This window comes from Heptranchias perlo, unplaced genomic scaffold, assembly GCF_035084215.1.
Source record: "Heptranchias perlo isolate sHepPer1 unplaced genomic scaffold, sHepPer1.hap1 HAP1_SCAFFOLD_561, whole genome shotgun sequence".
NCBI classification, from domain to species: domain Eukaryota; kingdom Metazoa; phylum Chordata; class Chondrichthyes; order Hexanchiformes; family Hexanchidae; genus Heptranchias; species Heptranchias perlo.
In genome coordinates, this window is record NW_027139583.1 from 125,101 (window position 1) to 146,468 (window position 21,368).

Genomic DNA, 21,368 nt, shown 5'->3' on the forward strand with positions numbered 1-21,368 from the left:
AGCTTCCTCTGCAGTTTGTCAAGCAGTTATCTTAAAGTGTTTACACCATTGTTGTTTGGGCAATTGCTCGAGATGAGATTTCTTTTGAATCTTTTCCCTTCCTTCTTAAAGATTATTTTCTTCAAAATTTTAGAATTTTTCAACCCCAACCCACAGTTGTTCACAAGCTAAACTTGGGAACAAAACTCCATCCGTGCACAGCACAGTGACTGCCAGCCTGTGCTGATTTCCTCTCTCCTTTCTTTTTATCGTCATTTCAAACTACAATCAGTCCGTGTGCGGCTGCCAAGGTAAATGGCGAGGGAGGGCAGAAGGAAACCACCATGCAGGGGTGTGACGTGACGCTCGAGGAAGGGAACAGGCTTATCCTAGCTGCTCGAAAAGTGAAAACTATCCATACTGTCAAAAAGTCTGTCACAAAACTTTTGACTTGAAATACAAAATAGTGAGCTTACCTGAGCGTGTGTCACAGCCTTTGCCCTCTGACCCCTTTATCTCTCCCAGCTGGTCTCCTTTTTTTTGCCCTTTCAGTGTTACGTCCTGGTTTCTTGTGCTTCCTGTAGCTTCCAGACTCCTCCTGGCAATACGCTTGGCCGGCCTCTACTTGTGAGTGCTCTGTGACAGATCAGCGCTCTGTATTCTTTCTGCCATCAGTCGTGGTTTCTAAAGGAGAAACATTTAACTCGTTCAATCATCTCTTGCCTGCGTAAAATCCAGGTAGAACCTAAAATGCTGCTGTTTCATCCGCTCCCAGCACTGTGTGTCTTGTCTTTTCCTCAGTTTGGGTGTGAGTGGGTATTGTTGTCTCCAGCCCTCCTGCTGACACAGACAGGTTTCAGGTACAGAGATGGGCCAACACCATGACCCCTCCCCCGACTCCAGCCCATTAAACAAAAGCAGACATCAGGCCCATTAACTGAGCAGAAATAAATGGTCAGAGAACTAAATCTGGCTTCACAATGGGCCACAAAAAAATCTTAAGGGGGGCAGACAGATCAGAGCAGGAGGGAGTTTACAAATTATAATTTCTTGGCTTTTGGTTAAGATCAAGTGTAACATTCTTAACAAATTACCATGTGATGTCCCCTATCTGGGGGCCAAATATTAAATTTTGCAACACAGAGATGGAATAAGGACTTGCTCCACCATTGCAGGGGCTGCAGGAAAGTTTCACTCTCCCCCCGCCCTCCTTCAGGGGAAACCTCGAAGTAACAGATCGACTATTGAATTCTTAGACCGAGATGCCTTTGAGTAGCTCACAATTATGGAGTCACTCACACCCTCTCTTCTCTCTCCAGCTACTTCTTTGCCCGTGATCATTAATTAAGCATTTTTTCAATGTCTATTTATATTTTATTTCATAAAATTTACGGATACACACAGTTCAATGTAAAAAGAGAAATGAAATTTCAAGCAATACAGTTCAAACCAATACAACAATAACAACTTGCATTTATATTGGGCCTTTAATGGAGTGAAACTTCCCAAGGTGCTTCACAGGAGCGATTATCAAACAAAATTTGACACTGGGACACATAAGGAGATATTAGGACAGGTGACCAAAAGCTTGGTCAAAGTGGTAGGTTTTAAGGAGTGTTTTAAAGGAGGCGAGAGAGGTAGAGAGGCAGAGAGGTTTAGGGAGGGAATTCCAGAGCTTAGGGCCGAGGCAACTGAAGGCATGGTCACCAATGATGACATTTGGCCGAACGTCTTGTCGCCAGAACTGACCAACAGGGCCCGGGATGTAGCCTGAATGGCAGTGAGAATGGGAGGGGAGAGATTAAGGGAGGAAATGAGGGCAGTGAACTCAGAGGAGAGAGAGCATGATGAGTTGAGATGGACGTTGAAATCATCAAGGATGAGAAGTCGCTCGGTGCAGAGGCTGAGGGAGGAAATCAGTGAAGATATCTCAGTGAGAAACTTTGTGTGGGACTTGGGTGGGCGGTAGAGAATGAGGATTTTAAAGGAGAGGCAATTAAATGCAGATCGTACACACTACGATCCCGTTATTACAATTGAAGTCACAATCCAAATCTTCTAATACATTCTGTACAATACAAGGTGGGGTGGCCTTCCACGGTGCCTTTCCCCGTAGAGCTTTTGCGTAGGTCGCACCTCGCCTCAGTGCGTCCCGCAGCACGTACTCCTGGATCTTGGAATGTGCCACTCGGCAACACTCAATCCTGGACAGCTCCTTCAGCTGGAAGACCAGCAGGTTTCGGGTGGACCAAAGGGCCTTCTTCACCGACATGATGGTCTTCCAGCAGCAGTTGATATCTGCCTCTGTGTGCGTCCCGGGGAACAGCCCGTAGAGCACAGCGTCCTTTGTTATCGGACTGTTTGGGATGAACCGGGACATAGAGAACAGAGAAACATAGAAAATAGGAGCAAGAGTAGGCCATTCAAAATGATCATGGCTGATCGTCTAACTCAGTACCCTGTTCCCGCTTTTTCCCCATCTCCCTTGATCCCTTTAGCATGAAGAAATATATCTATCTCCTTCTTGAATACATCCAATGACTTGGCCTCCACTGCCTTCTGTGGCAGAGAATTCCACAGGTTCACCACACTCTGAGTGAAGAAATTTCTCCTCCTCTCGGTTCTAAATGGCATACCCCGTATCCTGAGACTGTGACCCCTGGTTCTGGACTCCCCAGCCATCGGGAACATCCTCCCTGCACCTAATATTTGGTCCCCAGAGAGGGGACGTATCAGATATTAAACTGATAAGAACAGAAACTACACTTGATCTGAGCCAAAAGGCCGAGAAGCGATAACCGGTAAACTCCCGCTCCTGCTCCATTCTTCCTCGGACTCTCTCTACTTCTTCAAAATGGTGTTGGGTGACTGAGCTTAGGTGTGAAGAGTGGCCGGCAGACTTTGAGCAAGAGAACATTTTTTGCCAGGACATCTAACCAAGATGAAAAGCCATCTGCGTAACACCCCCCTTCCCTTTGGCTGAGGTAACACGATCACAGCTTTTGCATTTTCGGGTGCTTAATCAACGGGCGCGCAGGATCTCAATGGAGCGCAGAATCGGTCCTGCAGCTGCCAAGTAAAGTCTGGGGTTTGCTAAGGCTGGTTCCCGGCAATAAGTCGTAGGAGACAGGCAGGGTGGCATGGGCAATAGACTGCAGCAGGCGTGGCGGGCAGGGCGGGGTGCATGTGCCCAACACCACCAACCCCCATCCACCCACCCACCCATCCTTTTCCAATGGAGGCGGCCGTGCCTGCAGTCGCACGGAAATCCAACAGGGGGCAACCTCCAGCTTAGCTGTCGAGCGGGAAACGTGGTGAGGCCTCACCCTGAAATATAGGCCAAGTCCCCATGGACAGATACGGGAAGAAAAACACAATGGTGGCTGCTTACCTTGCTGAGCAGGAGTGAAAGTGGCGTCAGCGGCGTTGGCAACATGGCGCACCGGCCGGGCGAGGAACAACGCGTAGCGAGCATCAACCTACGAAGGAAAGGAGAGCATGGTCAAGCAGCTGTAAAAAGTTTTCCTTCTTTTATAACAATATTGACTACAGTAATAACATATGGTCCAAAAAAGAAACAAAATCTGTTTTTGTTTTTCGAATCTCCCCGAAGGGAGCTGCACCGATCCTGGAAGCACTGCTATACCAGGTCGATGCGCGGAGTGGACGGAGCAAGCTCTTGTTCCATCTCCCTGTTCCAAAAATCAATTTAATATTCGGTCCACAGATAGGGGACGTATCAGATATTAAACTGATAAGAACAGAAACTACACTGGATCTGAGCAAAAAGGCCGAGAAGCAATAACTTCCTGAATGGATGTTTCCCATTTCACTGTCTGCGAAAAGTCTCTCAAAGTGGAAATGGCAACTCAAGCCCTCTGCTGGTGCCACTGCTGCTACTGTAGGGAGCCATGTGTTCAGCCTTATGTATATGTTTCCAGGGGATTGATGGTAACTCCCCTGGTGGTCTGGTGGTTAGGATGCAATATTTAAAACTCATTTGTCGTCCTGGGTTTGAACCCAGTCAGGGGATGATTTTCTGGTGCAGATTAATTGGCACCATCACTGACTGTGAAAAGACTGTCAAAGTGGAAATGGCACAGCTTCCAATGTGGCCATTCACAGTGCACTCTCTCCAAACACACACACTGTCGGCTTGCTTTTTTAAAGTCAGCAACGTGAGGATATTTCGCCTCTCACTTGTGGCAGTTTAAACATTGCCAACCTTTAACATTGTGTCTCTCTCGCGCTCTCTGTTTCGGGAAATGTCTGACTTGGAAACAATTAATTCTGGAACTGCCAGTTTAAAACTGCAGTAATTTTTCACACAATAACTGGAGTTAAATGTTTCAGGTGAGGAGACCAAGTCAATGGAGCGCGGAATCAGTCCTGCAGCTGCCAAGTAAAGTCTGGGGTTTCCTAAGGCTGGTTCCCGGCAATAAGTCATAGAAGACAGGCAGGGTGGCATGGGAATAGACTGCAGCAGGCGTGGCGGGCAGGGCGGGGTGCATGTGCCCAACACCACCAACCCCCACCCACCCACCCATCCTTTTCCAATAGAGGCGGCCGTTGCACAGAAATCCAACAGGGGGCAACCTCCAGCTTAGCTGTCGAGCAGGAAACGTGGTCAGGCCTCACCCTGAAATATCGGCCAAGTCCCCATGGACAGATACGGGAAGAAAAACACAATGGTGGCTGCTTACCTTGCTGAGCAGGAGTGAAAGTGGCGTCAGCGGCGTTGGCAACATGGCGCACCGGCCGGGTGAGAAACAACGCGTAGCGAGCAACAACCTACGAAGGAAAGGAGAGCATGGTCAAGCAGCTGTAAAAAGTTTTCCGTCTTTTCCAACAATATTGACTACAGTAATAACATATGGTCCAAAAAAGAAACAAAATCTGCTTTTTGTTTTTTGAATCTCCCCGAAGGGAGCTGCACCGATCCTGGAAGCACTGCAATACCAGGTCGATGCGCGGAGTGGACGGAGCAAGCTCTTGTTCCATCTCCCTGTTCCAAAAAGCAATTTAATATTCGGTCCCCAGATAGGGGACGTATCAGACATTAAACTGATAAGAACAGAAACTACACTTGATCTGAGCCAAAAGGCCGAGAAGCGATAACCGGTAAACTCCCGCTCCTGCTCCATTCTTCCTCGGACTCTCTCTCCTTCTTCAAAATGGTGTTGGGTGACTGAGCTTAGGTGTGAAGAGTGGCCGGCAGACTTTGAGCAAGAGAACATTTTTTGCCAGGACATCTAACCAAGATGAAAAGCCATCTGCGTAACACCCCCCTTCCCTTTGGCTGAGGTAACACGATCACAGCTTTTGCATTTTCGGGTGCTTAATCAACGGGCGCGCAGGATCTCAATGGAGCGCAGAATCGGTCCTGCAGCTGCCAAGTAAAGTCTGGGGTTTCCTAAGGCTGGTTCCCGGCAATAAATCGTAGGAGACAGGCAGGGTGGCATGGGCAATAGACTGCAGCAGGCGTGGCGGGCAGGGCGGGGTGCATGTGCCCAACACAACCAACCCCCACCCACCCACCCATCCTTTTCCAATAGAGGCGCCCGTGCCTGCAGTCGCACGGAAATCCAACAGGGGGCAACCTCCAGCTTAGCTGTCGAGCGGGAAACGTGGTGAGGCCTCACCCTGAAATATAGGCCAAGTCCCCATGGACAGATACGGGAAGAAAAACACAATGGTGGCTGCTTACCTTGCTGAGCAGGAGTGAAAGTGGCGTCAGCGGCGTTGGCAACATGGCACACCGGCCGGGCGAGGAACAACGCGTAGCGAGCAACAACCTACGAAGGAAAGGAGAGCATGGTCAAGCAGCTGTAAAAAGTTTTCCTTCTTTTATAACAATATTGACTACAGTAATAACATATGGTCCAAAAAAGAAACAAAATCTGCTTTTTGTTTTTCGAATCTCCCCGAAGGGAGCTGCACCGATCCTGGAAGCACTGCTATACCAGGTCGATGCGCGGAGTGGACGGAGCAAGCTCTCGTTCCATCTCTCTGTTCCAAAAATCAATTTAATATTCGGTCCCCAGATAGGGGACGTATCAGATATTAAACTGATAAGAACAGAAACTACACTGGATCTGAGCAAAAAGGCCGAGAAGCGATAACTTCCTGAATGGATGTTTCCCATTTCACTGTCTGCGAAAAGTCTCTCAAAGTGGAAATGGCAACTCAAGCCCTCTGCTGGTGACACTGCTGCTACTGTAGGGAGCCATGTGTTCAGCCTCATGTATCTGTTTCCAGGGGATTGATGGTAACTCCCCTGGTGGTCTAGTGGTTAGGATGCAATATTTAAAACTCATTTGTCGTCCTGGGTTTGAACCCAGTCAGGGGATGATTTTCTGGTGCAGATTAATTGGCACCGTCAAGAAAATCTCTCATCCTGAGCGCAATGCTCCACCCAAACCAGTGCCTTTTACTCACCTTAACACTCAGTTTGGAGCACAGTTTAATCTCACTGCTTTCAATGTGGCCATTCACAGTGCACTCTCTCCAAACACACACACTGTCTGCTTGCTTTTTTAAAGTCAGCAACGTGAAGTTATTTCGCCTCTCAATTGTGGCAGTTTAAACGTTGCCAACCGTTAACGTTGTGTCTCTCGCTCTCTCTGTTTCGGGAAATGTCTGATTTGGAAACAATTAATTCTGGAACTGCCAGTTTAAAACTGCAGTAATTTTTCACACAACAACTGGAGTTAAATGCTGCAGATCAGGAGACCAAGTCTGTGGAAAGTGGCACGTCCCAATACACAGGCTTGCAGCTTCCTGAAAAGTGACCTGAGACTGACGTCTTTCCCTCCAAGGTAAAACTGCAAGAGGGAAAAGGAAGAAAGGGAGTGGCACTCATCCAGACCAGGAGAAAACAAAAAACACCCCAGTTGCAATATATCAGCATTCTGAGTAATAATACAGGCTCCAAAAATCTGTTCAGCATTTTTAATATCTGGGCGCACCGTTCCCAGAGACAGTGCAAGAGCAACACAGGAGGCACGTTCAAATGCACCAGCAGCCCAAACAAATAATCCAGCAACTAATCTGTAACTCCTGCATGATCCCTTTAAATACCGCTGGTGGCGGGGGATGTGGGGGGTCTTTCATGCCCTTTAAGTTATGTTCAGCTGTGCGAGGTTGAGACAGTGCTTTGGATGGAGTGTGGAGTTCCAAAATAGAAGCAGTCCCTTTAAATCAGTGTCGTACAAATGAGTTACTGCCCCCGGGGTGCAATCGGAAAGCCGAGGCCAGTCGCTCCAAAATACAGCACAGCTCAGCCAGCATCTCCTTAGCAACCGCTGCCAGTGAATGATTATAATCACAAAAAGAATAGAGGTGGGAATGTCTGCAGCTTCCTCTGCAGTTTGTCAAGCAGTTATCTTAAAGTGTTTACACCATTGTTGTTTGGGCAATTGCTCGAGATGAGATTTCTTTTGAATCTTTTCCCTTCCTTCTTAAAGATTATTTTCTTCAAAATTTTAGAATTTTTCAACCCCAACCCACAGTTGTTCACAAGCTAAACTTGGGAACAAAACTCCATCCGTGCACAGCACAGTGACTGCCAGCCTGTGCTGATTTCCTCTCTCCTTTCTTTTTATCGTCATTTCAAACTACAATCAGTCCGTGTGCGGCTGCCAAGGTAAATGGCGAGGGAGGGCAGAAGGAAACCACCATGCAGGGGTGTGACGTGACGCTCGAGGAAGGGAACAGGCTTATCCTAGCTGCTCGAAAAGTGAAAACTATCCATACTGTCAAAAAGTCTGTCACAAAACTTTTGACTTGAAATACAAAATAGTGAGCTTACCTGAGCGTGTGTCACAGCCTTTGCCCTCTGACCCCTTTATCTCTCCCAGCTGGTCTCCTTTTTTTTGCCCTTTCAGTGTTACGTCCTGGTTTCTTGTGCTTCCTGTAGCTTCCAGACTCCTCCTGGCAATACGCTTGGCCGGCCTCTACTTGTGAGTGCTCTGTGACAGATCAGCGCTCTGTATTCTTTCTGCCATCAGTCGTGGTTTCTAAAGGAGAAACATTTAACTCGTTCAATCATCTCTTGCCTGCGTAAAATCCAGGTAGAACCTAAAATGCTGCTGTTTCATCCGCTCCCAGCACTGTGTGTCTTGTCTTTTCCTCAGTTTGGGTGTGAGTGGGTATTGTTGTCTCCAGCCCTCCTGCTGACACAGACAGGTTTCAGGTACAGAGATGGGCCAACACCATGACCCCTCCCCCGACTCCAGCCCATTAAACAAAAGCAGACATCAGGCCCATTAACTGAGCAGAAATAAATGGTCAGAGAACTAAATCTGGCTTCACAATGGGCCACAAAAAAATCTTAAGGGGGGCAGACAGATCAGAGCAGGAGGGAGTTTACAAATTATAATTTCTTGGCTTTTGGTTAAGATCAAGTGTAACATTCTTAACAAATTACCATGTGATGTCCCCTATCTGGGGGCCAAATATTAAATTTTGCAACACAGAGATGGAATAAGGACTTGCTCCACCATTGCAGGGGCTGCAGGAAAGTTTCACTCTCCCCCCGCCCTCCTTCAGGGGAAACCTCGAAGTAACAGATCGACTATTGAATTCTTAGACCGAGATGCCTTTGAGTAGCTCACAATTATGGAGTCACTCACACCCTCTCTTCTCTCTCCAGCTACTTCTTTGCCCGTGATCATTAATTAAGCATTTTTTCAATGTCTATTTATATTTTATTTCATAAAATTTACGGATACACACAGTTCAATGTAAAAAGAGAAATGAAATTTCAAGCAATACAGTTCAAACCAATACAACAATAACAACTTGCATTTATATTGGGCCTTTAATGGAGTGAAACTTCCCAAGGTGCTTCACAGGAGCGATTATCAAACAAAATTTGACACTGGGACACATAAGGAGATATTAGGACAGGTGACCAAAAGCTTGGTCAAAGTGGTAGGTTTTAAGGAGTGTTTTAAAGGAGGCGAGAGAGGTAGAGAGGCAGAGAGGTTTAGGGAGGGAATTCCAGAGCTTAGGGCCGAGGCAACTGAAGGCATGGTCACCAATGATGACATTTGGCCGAACGTCTTGTCGCCAGAACTGACCAACAGGGCCCGGGATGTAGCCTGAATGGCAGTGAGAATGGGAGGGGAGAGATTAAGGGAGGAAATGAGGGCAGTGAACTCAGAGGAGAGAGAGCATGATGAGTTGAGATGGACGTTGAAATCATCAAGGATGAGAAGTCGCTCGGTGCAGAGGCTGAGGGAGGAAATCAGTGAAGATATCTCAGTGAGAAACTTTGTGTGGGACTTGGGTGGGCGGTAGAGAATGAGGATTTTAAAGGAGAGGCAATTAAATGCAGATCGTACACACTACGATCCCGTTATTACAATTGAAGTCACAATCCAAATCTTCTAATACATTCTGTACAATACAAGGTGGGGTGGCCTTCCACGGTGCCTTTCCCCGTAGAGCTTTTGCGTAGGTCGCACCTCGCCTCAGTGCGTCCCGCAGCACGTACTCCTGGATCTTGGAATGTGCCACTCGGCAACACTCAATCCTGGACAGCTCCTTCAGCTGGAAGACCAGCAGGTTTCGGGTGGACCAAAGGGCCTTCTTCACCGACATGATGGTCTTCCAGCAGCAGTTGATATCTGCCTCTGTGTGCGTCCCGGGGAACAGCCCGTAGAGCACAGCGTCCTTTGTTATCGGACTGTTTGGGATGAACCGGGACATAGAGAACAGAGAAACATAGAAAATAGGAGCAAGAGTAGGCCATTCAAAATGATCATGGCTGATCGTCTAACTCAGTACCCTGTTCCCGCTTTTTCCCCATCTCCCTTGATCCCTTTAGCATGAAGAAATATATCTATCTCCTTCTTGAATACATCCAATGACTTGGCCTCCACTGCCTTCTGTGGCAGAGAATTCCACAGGTTCACCACACTCTGAGTGAAGAAATTTCTCCTCCTCTCGGTTCTAAATGGCATACCCCGTATCCTGAGACTGTGACCCCTGGTTCTGGACTCCCCAGCCATCGGGAACATCCTCCCTGCACCTAATATTTGGTCCCCAGAGAGGGGACGTATCAGATATTAAACTGATAAGAACAGAAACTACACTTGATCTGAGCCAAAAGGCCGAGAAGCGATAACCGGTAAACTCCCGCTCCTGCTCCATTCTTCCTCGGACTCTCTCTACTTCTTCAAAATGGTGTTGGGTGACTGAGCTTAGGTGTGAAGAGTGGCCGGCAGACTTTGAGCAAGAGAACATTTTTTGCCAGGACATCTAACCAAGATGAAAAGCCATCTGCGTAACACCCCCCTTCCCTTTGGCTGAGGTAACACGATCACAGCTTTTGCATTTTCGGGTGCTTAATCAACGGGCGCGCAGGATCTCAATGGAGCGCAGAATCGGTCCTGCAGCTGCCAAGTAAAGTCTGGGGTTTGCTAAGGCTGGTTCCCGGCAATAAGTCGTAGGAGACAGGCAGGGTGGCATGGGCAATAGACTGCAGCAGGCGTGGCGGGCAGGGCGGGGTGCATGTGCCCAACACCACCAACCCCCATCCACCCACCCACCCATCCTTTTCCAATGGAGGCGGCCGTGCCTGCAGTCGCACGGAAATCCAACAGGGGGCAACCTCCAGCTTAGCTGTCGAGCGGGAAACGTGGTGAGGCCTCACCCTGAAATATAGGCCAAGTCCCCATGGACAGATACGGGAAGAAAAACACAATGGTGGCTGCTTACCTTGCTGAGCAGGAGTGAAAGTGGCGTCAGCGGCGTTGGCAACATGGCGCACCGGCCGGGCGAGGAACAACGCGTAGCGAGCATCAACCTACGAAGGAAAGGAGAGCATGGTCAAGCAGCTGTAAAAAGTTTTCCTTCTTTTATAACAATATTGACTACAGTAATAACATATGGTCCAAAAAAGAAACAAAATCTGTTTTTGTTTTTCGAATCTCCCCGAAGGGAGCTGCACCGATCCTGGAAGCACTGCTATACCAGGTCGATGCGCGGAGTGGACGGAGCAAGCTCTTGTTCCATCTCCCTGTTCCAAAAATCAATTTAATATTCGGTCCACAGATAGGGGACGTATCAGATATTAAACTGATAAGAACAGAAACTACACTGGATCTGAGCAAAAAGGCCGAGAAGCAATAACTTCCTGAATGGATGTTTCCCATTTCACTGTCTGCGAAAAGTCTCTCAAAGTGGAAATGGCAACTCAAGCCCTCTGCTGGTGCCACTGCTGCTACTGTAGGGAGCCATGTGTTCAGCCTTATGTATATGTTTCCAGGGGATTGATGGTAACTCCCCTGGTGGTCTGGTGGTTAGGATGCAATATTTAAAACTCATTTGTCGTCCTGGGTTTGAACCCAGTCAGGGGATGATTTTCTGGTGCAGATTAATTGGCACCATCACTGACTGTGAAAAGACTGTCAAAGTGGAAATGGCACAGCTTCCAATGTGGCCATTCACAGTGCACTCTCTCCAAACACACACACTGTCGGCTTGCTTTTTTAAAGTCAGCAACGTGAGGATATTTCGCCTCTCACTTGTGGCAGTTTAAACATTGCCAACCTTTAACATTGTGTCTCTCTCGCGCTCTCTGTTTCGGGAAATGTCTGACTTGGAAACAATTAATTCTGGAACTGCCAGTTTAAAACTGCAGTAATTTTTCACACAATAACTGGAGTTAAATGTTTCAGGTGAGGAGACCAAGTCAATGGAGCGCGGAATCAGTCCTGCAGCTGCCAAGTAAAGTCTGGGGTTTCCTAAGGCTGGTTCCCGGCAATAAGTCATAGAAGACAGGCAGGGTGGCATGGGAATAGACTGCAGCAGGCGTGGCGGGCAGGGCGGGGTGCATGTGCCCAACACCACCAACCCCCACCCACCCACCCATCCTTTTCCAATAGAGGCGGCCGTTGCACAGAAATCCAACAGGGGGCAACCTCCAGCTTAGCTGTCGAGCAGGAAACGTGGTCAGGCCTCACCCTGAAATATCGGCCAAGTCCCCATGGACAGATACGGGAAGAAAAACACAATGGTGGCTGCTTACCTTGCTGAGCAGGAGTGAAAGTGGCGTCAGCGGCGTTGGCAACATGGCGCACCGGCCGGGTGAGAAACAACGCGTAGCGAGCAACAACCTACGAAGGAAAGGAGAGCATGGTCAAGCAGCTGTAAAAAGTTTTCCGTCTTTTCCAACAATATTGACTACAGTAATAACATATGGTCCAAAAAAGAAACAAAATCTGCTTTTTGTTTTTTGAATCTCCCCGAAGGGAGCTGCACCGATCCTGGAAGCACTGCAATACCAGGTCGATGCGCGGAGTGGACGGAGCAAGCTCTTGTTCCATCTCCCTGTTCCAAAAAGCAATTTAATATTCGGTCCCCAGATAGGGGACGTATCAGACATTAAACTGATAAGAACAGAAACTACACTTGATCTGAGCCAAAAGGCCGAGAAGCGATAACCGGTAAACTCCCGCTCCTGCTCCATTCTTCCTCGGACTCTCTCTCCTTCTTCAAAATGGTGTTGGGTGACTGAGCTTAGGTGTGAAGAGTGGCCGGCAGACTTTGAGCAAGAGAACATTTTTTGCCAGGACATCTAACCAAGATGAAAAGCCATCTGCGTAACACCCCCCTTCCCTTTGGCTGAGGTAACACGATCACAGCTTTTGCATTTTCGGGTGCTTAATCAACGGGCGCGCAGGATCTCAATGGAGCGCAGAATCGGTCCTGCAGCTGCCAAGTAAAGTCTGGGGTTTCCTAAGGCTGGTTCCCGGCAATAAATCGTAGGAGACAGGCAGGGTGGCATGGGCAATAGACTGCAGCAGGCGTGGCGGGCAGGGCGGGGTGCATGTGCCCAACACAACCAACCCCCACCCACCCACCCATCCTTTTCCAATAGAGGCGCCCGTGCCTGCAGTCGCACGGAAATCCAACAGGGGGCAACCTCCAGCTTAGCTGTCGAGCGGGAAACGTGGTCAGGCCTCACCCTGAAATATAGGCCAAGTCCCCATGGACAGATACGGGAAGAAAAACACAATGGTGGCTGCTTACCTTGCTGAGCAGGAGTGAAAGTGGCGTCAGCGGCGTTGGCAACATGGCACACCGGCCGGGCGAGGAACAACGCGTAGCGAGCAACAACCTACGAAGGAAAGGAGAGCATGGTCAAGCAGCTGTAAAAAGTTTTCCTTCTTTTATAACAATATTGACTACAGTAATAACATATGGTCCAAAAAAGAAACAAAATCTGCTTTTTGTTTTTCGAATCTCCCCGAAGGGAGCTGCACCGATCCTGGAAGCACTGCTATACCAGGTCGATGCGCGGAGTGGACGGAGCAAGCTCTCGTTCCATCTCTCTGTTCCAAAAATCAATTTAATATTCGGTCCCCAGATAGGGGACGTATCAGATATTAAACTGATAAGAACAGAAACTACACTGGATCTGAGCAAAAAGGCCGAGAAGCGATAACTTCCTGAATGGATGTTTCCCATTTCACTGTCTGCGAAAAGTCTCTCAAAGTGGAAATGGCAACTCAAGCCCTCTGCTGGTGACACTGCTGCTACTGTAGGGAGCCATGTGTTCAGCCTCATGTATCTGTTTCCAGGGGATTGATGGTAACTCCCCTGGTGGTCTAGTGGTTAGGATGCAATATTTAAAACTCATTTGTCGTCCTGGGTTTGAACCCAGTCAGGGGATGATTTTCTGGTGCAGATTAATTGGCACCGTCAAGAAAATCTCTCATCCTGAGCGCAATGCTCCACCCAAACCAGTGCCTTTTACTCACCTTAACACTCAGTTTGGAGCACAGTTTAATCTCACTGCTTTCAATGTGGCCATTCACAGTGCACTCTCTCCAAACACACACACTGTCTGCTTGCTTTTTTAAAGTCAGCAACGTGAAGTTATTTCGCCTCTCAATTGTGGCAGTTTAAACGTTGCCAACCGTTAACGTTGTGTCTCTCGCTCTCTCTGTTTCGGGAAATGTCTGATTTGGAAACAATTAATTCTGGAACTGCCAGTTTAAAACTGCAGTAATTTTTCACACAACAACTGGAGTTAAATGCTGCAGATCAGGAGACCAAGTCTGTGGAAAGTGGCACGTCCCAATACACAGGCTTGCAGCTTCCTGAAAAGTGACCTGAGACTGACGTCTTTCCCTCCAAGGTAAAACTGCAAGAGGGAAAAGGAAGAAAGGGAGTGGCACTCATCCAGACCAGGAGAAAACAAAAAACACCCCAGTTGCAATATATCAGCATTCTGAGTAATAATACAGGCTCCAAAAATCTGTTCAGCATTTTTAATATCTGGGCGCACCGTTCCCAGAGACAGTGCAAGAGCAACACAGGAGGCACGTTCAAATGCACCAGCAGCCCAAACAAATAATCCAGCAACTAATCTGTAACTCCTGCATGATCCCTTTAAATACCGCTGGTGGCGGGGGATGTGGGGGGTCTTTCATGCCCTTTAAGTTATGTTCAGCTGTGCGAGGTTGAGACAGTGCTTTGGATGGAGTGTGGAGTTCCAAAATAGAAGCAGTCCCTTTAAATCAGTGTCGTACAAATGAGTTACTGCCCCCGGGGTGCAATCGGAAAGCCGAGGCCAGTCGCTCCAAAATACAGCACAGCTCAGCCAGCATCTCCTTAGCAACCGCTGCCAGTGAATGATTATAATCACAAAAAGAATAGAGGTGGGAATGTCTGCAGCTTCCTCTGCAGTTTGTCAAGCAGTTATCTTAAAGTGTTTACACCATTGTTGTTTGGGCAATTGCTCGAGATGAGATTTCTTTTGAATCTTTTCCCTTCCTTCTTAAAGATTATTTTCTTCAAAATTTTAGAATTTTTCAACCCCAACCCACAGTTGTTCACAAGCTAAACTTGGGAACAAAACTCCATCCGTGCACAGCACAGTGACTGCCAGCCTGTGCTGATTTCCTCTCTCCTTTCTTTTTATCGTCATTTCAAACTACAATCAGTCCGTGTGCGGCTGCCAAGGTAAATGGCGAGGGAGGGCAGAAGGAAACCACCATGCAGGGGTGTGACGTGACGCTCGAGGAAGGGAACAGGCTTATCCTAGCTGCTCGAAAAGTGAAAACTATCCATACTGTCAAAAAGTCTGTCACAAAACTTTTGACTTGAAATACAAAATAGTGAGCTTACCTGAGCGTGTGTCACAGCCTTTGCCCTCTGACCCCTTTATCTCTCCCAGCTGGTCTCCTTTTTTTTGCCCTTTCAGTGTTACGTCCTGGTTTCTTGTGCTTCCTGTAGCTTCCAGACTCCTCCTGGCAATACGCTTGGCCGGCCTCTACTTGTGAGTGCTCTGTGACAGATCAGCGCTCTGTATTCTTTCTGCCATCAGTCGTGGTTTCTAAAGGAGAAACATTTAACTCGTTCAATCATCTCTTGCCTGCGTAAAATCCAGGTAGAACCTAAAATGCTGCTGTTTCATCCGCTCCCAGCACTGTGTGTCTTGTCTTTTCCTCAGTTTGGGTGTGAGTGGGTATTGTTGTCTCCAGCCCTCCTGCTGACACAGACAGGTTTCAGGTACAGAGATGGGCCAACACCATGACCCCTCCCCCGACTCCAGCCCATTAAACAAAAGCAGACATCAGGCCCATTAACTGAGCAGAAATAAATGGTCAGAGAACTAAATCTGGCTTCACAATGGGCCACAAAAAAATCTTAAGGGGGGCAGACAGATCAGAGCAGGAGGGAGTTTACAAATTATAATTTCATGGCTTTTGGTTAAGATCAAGTGTAACATTCTTAACAAATTACCATGTGATGTCCCCTATCTGGGGGCCAAATATTAAATTTTGCAACACAGAGATGGAATAAGGACTTGCTCCACCATTGCAGGGGCTGCAGGAAAGTTTCACTCTCCCCCCGCCCTCCTTCAGGGGAAACCTCGAAGTAACAGATCGACTATTGAATTCTTAGACCGAGATGCCTTTGAGTAGCTCACAATTATGGAGTCACTCACACCCTCTCTTCTCTCTCCAGCTACTTCTTTGCCCGTGATCATTAATTAAGCATTTTTTCAATGTCTATTTATATTTTATTTCATAAAATTTACGGATACACACAGTTCAATGTAAAAAGAGAAATGAAATTTCAAGCAATACAGTTCAAACCAATACAACAATAACAACTTGCATTTATATTGGGCCTTTAATGGAGTGAAACTTCCCAAGGTGCTTCACAGGAGCGATTATCAAACAAAATTTGACACTGGGACACATAAGGAGATATTAGGACAGGTGACCAAAAGCTTGGTCAAAGTGGTAGGTTTTAAGGAGTGTTTTAAAGGAGGCGAGAGAGGTAGAGAGGCAGAGAGGTTTAGGGAGGGAATTCCAGAGCTTAGGGCCGAGGCAACTGAAGGCATGGTCACCAATGATGACATTTGGCCGAACGTCTTGTCGCCAGAACTGACCAACAGGGCCCGGGATGTAGCCTGAATGGCAGTGAGAATGGGAGGGGAGAGATTAAGGGAGGAAATGAGGGCAGTGAACTCAGAGGAGAGAGAGCATGATGAGTTGAGATGGACGTTGAAATCATCAAGGATGAGAAGTCGCTCGGTGCAGAGGCTGAGGGAGGAAATCAGTGAAGATATCTCAGTGAGAAACTTTGTGTGGGACTTGGGTGGGCGGTAGAGAATGAGGATTTTAAAGGAGAGGCAATTAAATGCAGATCGTACACACTACGATCCCGTTATTACAATTGAAGTCACAATCCAAATCTTCTAATACATTCTGTACAATACAAGGTGGGGTGGCCTTCCACGGTGCCTTTCCCCGTAGAGCTTTTGCGTAGGTCGCACCTCGCCTCAGTGCGTCCCGCAGCACGTACTCCTGGATCTTGGAATGTGCCACTCGGCAACACTCAATCCTGGACAGCTCCTTCAGCTGGAAGACCAGCAGGTTTCGGGTGGACCAAAGGGCCTTCTTCACCGACATGATGGTCTTCCAGCAGCAGTTGATATCTGCCTCTGTGTGCGTCCCGGGGAACAGCCCGTAGAGCACAGCGTCCTTTGTTATCGGACTGTTTGGGATGAACCGGGACATAGAGAACAGAGAAACATAGAAAATAGGAGCAAGAGTAGGCCATTCAAAATGATCATGGCTGATCGTCTAACTCAGTACCCTGTTCCCGCTTTTTCCCCATCTCCCTTGATCCCTTTAGCATGAAGAAATATATCTATCTCCTTCTTGAATACATCCAATGACTTGGCCTCCACTGCCTTCTGTGGCAGAGAATTCCACAGGTTCACCACACTCTGAGTGAAGAAATTTCTCCTCCTCTCGGTTCTAAATGGCATACCCCGTATCCTGAGACTGTGACCCCTGGTTCTGGACTCCCCAGCCATCGGGAACATCCTCCCTGCACCTAATATTTGGTCCCCAGAGAGGGGACGTATCAGATATTAAACTGATAAGAACAGAAACTACACTTGATCTGAGCCAAAAGGCCGAGAAGCGATAACCGGTAAACTCCCGCTCCTGCTCCATTCTTCCTCGGACTCTCTCTACTTCTTCAAAATGGTGTTGGGTGACTGAGCTTAGGTGTGAAGAGTGGCCGGCAGACTTTGAGCAAGAGAACATTTTTTGCCAGGACATCTAACCAAGATGAAAAGCCATCTGCGTAACACCCCCCTTCCCTTTGGCTGAGGTAACACGATCACAGCTTTTGCATTTTCGGGTGCTTAATCAACGGGCGCGCAGGATCTCAATGGAGCGCAGAATCGGTCCTGCAGCTGCCAAGTAAAGTCTGGGGTTTGCTAAGGCTGGTTCCCGGCAATAAGTCGTAGGAGACAGGCAGGGTGGCATGGGCAATAGACTGCTGCAGGCGTGGCGGGCAGGGCGGGGTGCATGTGCCCAACACCACCAACCCCCATCCACCCACCCACCCATCCTTTTCCAATGGAGGCGGCCGTGCCTGCAGTCGCACGGAAATCCAACAGGGGGCAACCTCCAGCTTAGCTGTCGAGCGGGAAACGTGGTGAGGCCTCACCCTGAAATATAGGCCAAGTCCCCATGGACAGATACGGGAAGAAAAACACAATGGTGGCTGCTTACCTTGCTGAGCAGGAGTGAAAGTGGCGTCAGCGGCGTTGGCAACATGGCGCACCGGCCGGGCGAGGAACAACGCGTAGCGAGCATCAACCTACGAAGGAAAGGAGAGCATGGTCAAGCAGCTGTAAAAAGTTTTCCTTCTTTTATAACAATATTGACTACAGTAATAACATATGGTCCAAAAAAGAAACAAAATCTGTTTTTGTTTTTCGAATCTCCCCGAAGGGAGCTGCACCGATCCTGGAAGCACTGCTATACCAGGTCGATGCGCGGAGTGGACGGAGCAAGCTCTTGTTCCATCTCCCTGTTCCAAAAATCAATTTAATATTCGGTCCACAGATAGGGGACGTATCAGATATTAAACTGATAAGAACAGAAACTACACTGGATCTGAGCAAAAAGGCCGAGAAGCAATAACTTCCTGAATGGATGTTTCCCATTTCACTGTCTGCGAAAAGTCTCTCAAAGTGGAAATGGCAACTCAAGCCCTCTGCTGGTGCCACTGCTGCTACTGTAGGGAGCCATGTGTTCAGCCTTATGTATATGTTTCCAGGGGATTGATGGTAACTCCCCTGGTGGTCTGGTGGTTAGGATGCAATATTTAAAACTCATTTGTCGTCCTGGGTTTGAACCCAGTCAGGGGATGATTTTCTGGTGCAGATTAATTGGCACCATCACTGACTGTGAAAAGACTGTCAAAGTGGAAATGGCACAGCTTCCAATGTGGCCATTCACAGTGCACTCTCTCCAAACACACACACTGTCGGCTTGCTTTTTTAAAGTCAGCAACGTGAGGATATTTCGCCTCTCACTTGTGGCAGTTTAAACATTGCCAACCTTTAACATTGTGTCTCTCTCGCGCTCTCTGTTTCGGGAAATGTCTGACTTGGAAACAATTAATTCTGGAACTGCCAGTTTAAAACTGCAGTAATTTTTCACACAATAACTGGAGTTAAATGTTTCAGGTGAGGAGACCAAGTCAATGGAGCGCGGAATCAGTCCTGCAGCTGCCAAGTAAAGTCTGGGGTTTCCTAAGGCTGGTTCCCGGCAATAAGTCATAGAAGACAGGCAGGGTGGCATGGGAATAGACTGCAGCAGGCGTGGCGGGCAGGGCGGGGTGCATGTGCCCAACACCACCAACCCCCACCCACCCACCCATCCTTTTCCAATAGAGGCGGCCGTTGCACAGAAATCCAACAGGGGGCAACCTCCAGCTTAGCTGTCGAGCAGGAAACGTGGTCAGGCCTCACCCTGAAATATCGGCCAAGTCCCCATGGACAGATACGGGAAGAAAAACACAATGGTGGCTGCTTACCTTGCTGAGCAGGAGTGAAAGTGGCGTCAGCGGCGTTGGCAACATGGCGCACCGGCCGGGTGAGAAACAACGCGTAGCGAGCAACAACCTACGAAGGAAAGGAGAGCATGGTCAAGCAGCTGTAAAAAGTTTTCCGTCTTTTCCAACAATATTGACTACAGTAATAACATATGGTCCAAAAAAGAAACAAAATCTGCTTTTTGTTTTTTGAATCTCCCCGAAGGGAGCTGCACCGATCCTGGAAGCACTGCAATACCAGGTCGATGCGCGGAGTGGACGGAGCAAGCTCTTGTTCCATCTCCCTGTTCCAAAAAGCAATTTAATATTCGGTCCCCAGATAGGGGACGTATCAGACATTAAACTGATAAGAACAGAAACTACACTTGATCTGAGCCAAAAGGCCGAGAAGCGATAACCGGTAAACTCCCGCTCCTGCTCCATTCTTCCTCGGACTCTCTCTCCTTCTTCAAAATGGTGTTGGGTGACTGAGCTTAGGTGTGAAGAGTGGCCGGCAGACTTTGAGCAAGAGAACATTTTTTGCCAGGACATCTAACCAAGATGAAAAGCCATCTGCGTAACACCCCCCTTCCCTTTGGCTGAGGTAACACGATCACAGCTTTTGCATTTTCGGGTGCTTAATCAACGGGCGCGCAGGATCTCAATGGAGCGCAGAATCGGTCCTGCAGCTGCCAAGTAAAGTCTGGGGTTTCCTAAGCTGGTTCCCGGCAATAAATCGTAGGAGACAGGCAGGGTGGCATGGGCAATAGACTGCAGCAGGCGTGGCGGGCAGGGCGGGGTGCATGTGCCCAACACAACCAACCCCCACCCACCCACCCATCCTTTTCCAATAGAGGCGCCCGTGCCTGCAGTCGCACGGAAATCCAACAGGGGGCAACCTCCAGCTTAGCTGTCGAGCGGGAAACGTGGTCAGGCCTCACCCTGAAATATAGGCCAAGTCCCCATGGACAGATACGGGAAGAAAAACACAATGGTGGCTGCTTACCTTGCTGAGCAGGAGTGAAAGTGGCGTCAGCGGCGTTGGCAACATGGCACACCGGCCGGGCGAGGAACAACGCGTAGCGAGCAACAACCTACGAAGGAAAGGAGAGCATGGTCAAGCAGCTGTAAAAAGTTTTCCTTCTTTTATAACAATATTGACTACAGTAATAACATATGGTCCAAAAAAGAAACAAAATCTGCTTTTTGTTTTTCGAATCTCCCCGAAGGGAGCTGCACCGATCCTGGAAGCACTGCTATACCAGGTCGATGCGCGGAGTGGACGGAGCAAGCTCTCGTTCCATCTCTCTGTTCCAAAAATCAATTTAATATTCGGTCCCCAGATAGGGGACGTATCAGATATTAAACTGATAAGAACAGAAACTACACTGGATCTGAGCAAAAAGGCCGAGAAGCGATAACTTCCTGAATGGATGTTTCCCATTTCACTGTCTGCGAAAAGTCTCTCAAAGTGGAAATGGCAACTCAAGCCCTCTGCTGGTGACACTGCTGCTACTGTAGGGAGCCATGTGTTCAGCCTCATGTATCTGTTTCCAGGGGATTGATGGTAACTCCCCTGGTGGTCTAGTGGTTAGGATGCAATATTTAAAACTCATTTGTCGTCCTGGGTTTGAACCCAGTCAGGGGATGATTTTCTGGTGCAGATTAATTGGCACCGTCAAGAAAATCTCTCATCCTGAGCGCAATGCTCCACCCAAACCAGTGCCTTTTACTCACCTTAACACTCAGTTTGGAGCACAGTTTAATCTCACTGCTTTCAATGTGGCCATTCACAGTGCACTCTCTCCAAACACACACACTGTCTGCTTGCTTTTTTAAAGTCAGCAACGTGAAGTTATTTCGCCTCTCAATTGTGGCAGTTTAAACGTTGCCAACCGTTAACGTTGTGTCTCTCGCTCTCTCTGTTTCGGGAAATGTCTGATTTGGAAACAATTAATTCTGGAACTGCCAGTTTAAAACTGCAGTAATTTTTCACACAACAACTGGAGTTAAATGCTGCA

General features: G+C 48.1%; 9 non-coding genes and 6 pseudogenes across 9 annotated transcripts; 3 read left to right on the forward strand and 12 right to left on the reverse strand.

The window, feature by feature from the left end:
• The first annotated feature begins 1,021 nt into the window (after window positions 1–1,021).
• LOC137316156 (U2 spliceosomal RNA) lies at window positions 1,022–1,194 on the forward strand (annotated as a pseudogene).
• A 1,469-nt stretch (window positions 1,195–2,663) lies between these two features.
• On the reverse strand, window positions 2,664–2,775 carry LOC137316149 (U2 spliceosomal RNA; annotated as a pseudogene).
• An 816-nt stretch (window positions 2,776–3,591) lies between these two features.
• LOC137316119 (U2 spliceosomal RNA) lies at window positions 3,592–3,782 on the reverse strand. Its single transcript, XR_010961475.1, has one exon. It is a non-coding gene; the product is annotated as a U2 spliceosomal RNA (small nuclear RNA).
• A 1,122-nt stretch (window positions 3,783–4,904) lies between these two features.
• LOC137316141 (U2 spliceosomal RNA) lies at window positions 4,905–5,095 on the reverse strand. Its single transcript, XR_010961486.1, has one exon. It is a non-coding gene; the product is annotated as a U2 spliceosomal RNA (small nuclear RNA).
• Window positions 5,096–5,908: 813 nt separating this feature from the next.
• Window positions 5,909–6,099, reverse strand: LOC137316125 (U2 spliceosomal RNA). The gene has a single exon (XR_010961481.1). It is a non-coding gene; the product is annotated as a U2 spliceosomal RNA (small nuclear RNA).
• Window positions 6,100–8,355: 2,256 nt separating this feature from the next.
• LOC137316157 (U2 spliceosomal RNA) lies at window positions 8,356–8,528 on the forward strand (annotated as a pseudogene).
• Window positions 8,529–9,997: 1,469 nt separating this feature from the next.
• LOC137316150 (U2 spliceosomal RNA) lies at window positions 9,998–10,109 on the reverse strand (annotated as a pseudogene).
• Window positions 10,110–10,925: 816 nt separating this feature from the next.
• Window positions 10,926–11,116, reverse strand: LOC137316120 (U2 spliceosomal RNA). Its single transcript, XR_010961476.1, has one exon. It is a non-coding gene; the product is annotated as a U2 spliceosomal RNA (small nuclear RNA).
• Window positions 11,117–12,238: 1,122 nt separating this feature from the next.
• LOC137316152 (U2 spliceosomal RNA) lies at window positions 12,239–12,429 on the reverse strand. Its single transcript, XR_010961487.1, has one exon. It is a non-coding gene; the product is annotated as a U2 spliceosomal RNA (small nuclear RNA).
• Window positions 12,430–13,242: 813 nt separating this feature from the next.
• On the reverse strand, window positions 13,243–13,433 carry LOC137316127 (U2 spliceosomal RNA). Its single transcript, XR_010961482.1, has one exon. It is a non-coding gene; the product is annotated as a U2 spliceosomal RNA (small nuclear RNA).
• A 2,256-nt stretch (window positions 13,434–15,689) lies between these two features.
• On the forward strand, window positions 15,690–15,862 carry LOC137316158 (U2 spliceosomal RNA; annotated as a pseudogene).
• Window positions 15,863–17,331: 1,469 nt separating this feature from the next.
• LOC137316151 (U2 spliceosomal RNA) lies at window positions 17,332–17,443 on the reverse strand (annotated as a pseudogene).
• Window positions 17,444–18,259: 816 nt separating this feature from the next.
• On the reverse strand, window positions 18,260–18,450 carry LOC137316121 (U2 spliceosomal RNA). Its single transcript, XR_010961477.1, has one exon. It is a non-coding gene; the product is annotated as a U2 spliceosomal RNA (small nuclear RNA).
• Window positions 18,451–19,572: 1,122 nt separating this feature from the next.
• Window positions 19,573–19,763, reverse strand: LOC137316159 (U2 spliceosomal RNA). The gene has a single exon (XR_010961488.1). It is a non-coding gene; the product is annotated as a U2 spliceosomal RNA (small nuclear RNA).
• Window positions 19,764–20,575: 812 nt separating this feature from the next.
• Window positions 20,576–20,766, reverse strand: LOC137316128 (U2 spliceosomal RNA). The gene has a single exon (XR_010961483.1). It is a non-coding gene; the product is annotated as a U2 spliceosomal RNA (small nuclear RNA).
• Between the last annotated feature and the right edge of the window lie 602 nt (window positions 20,767–21,368).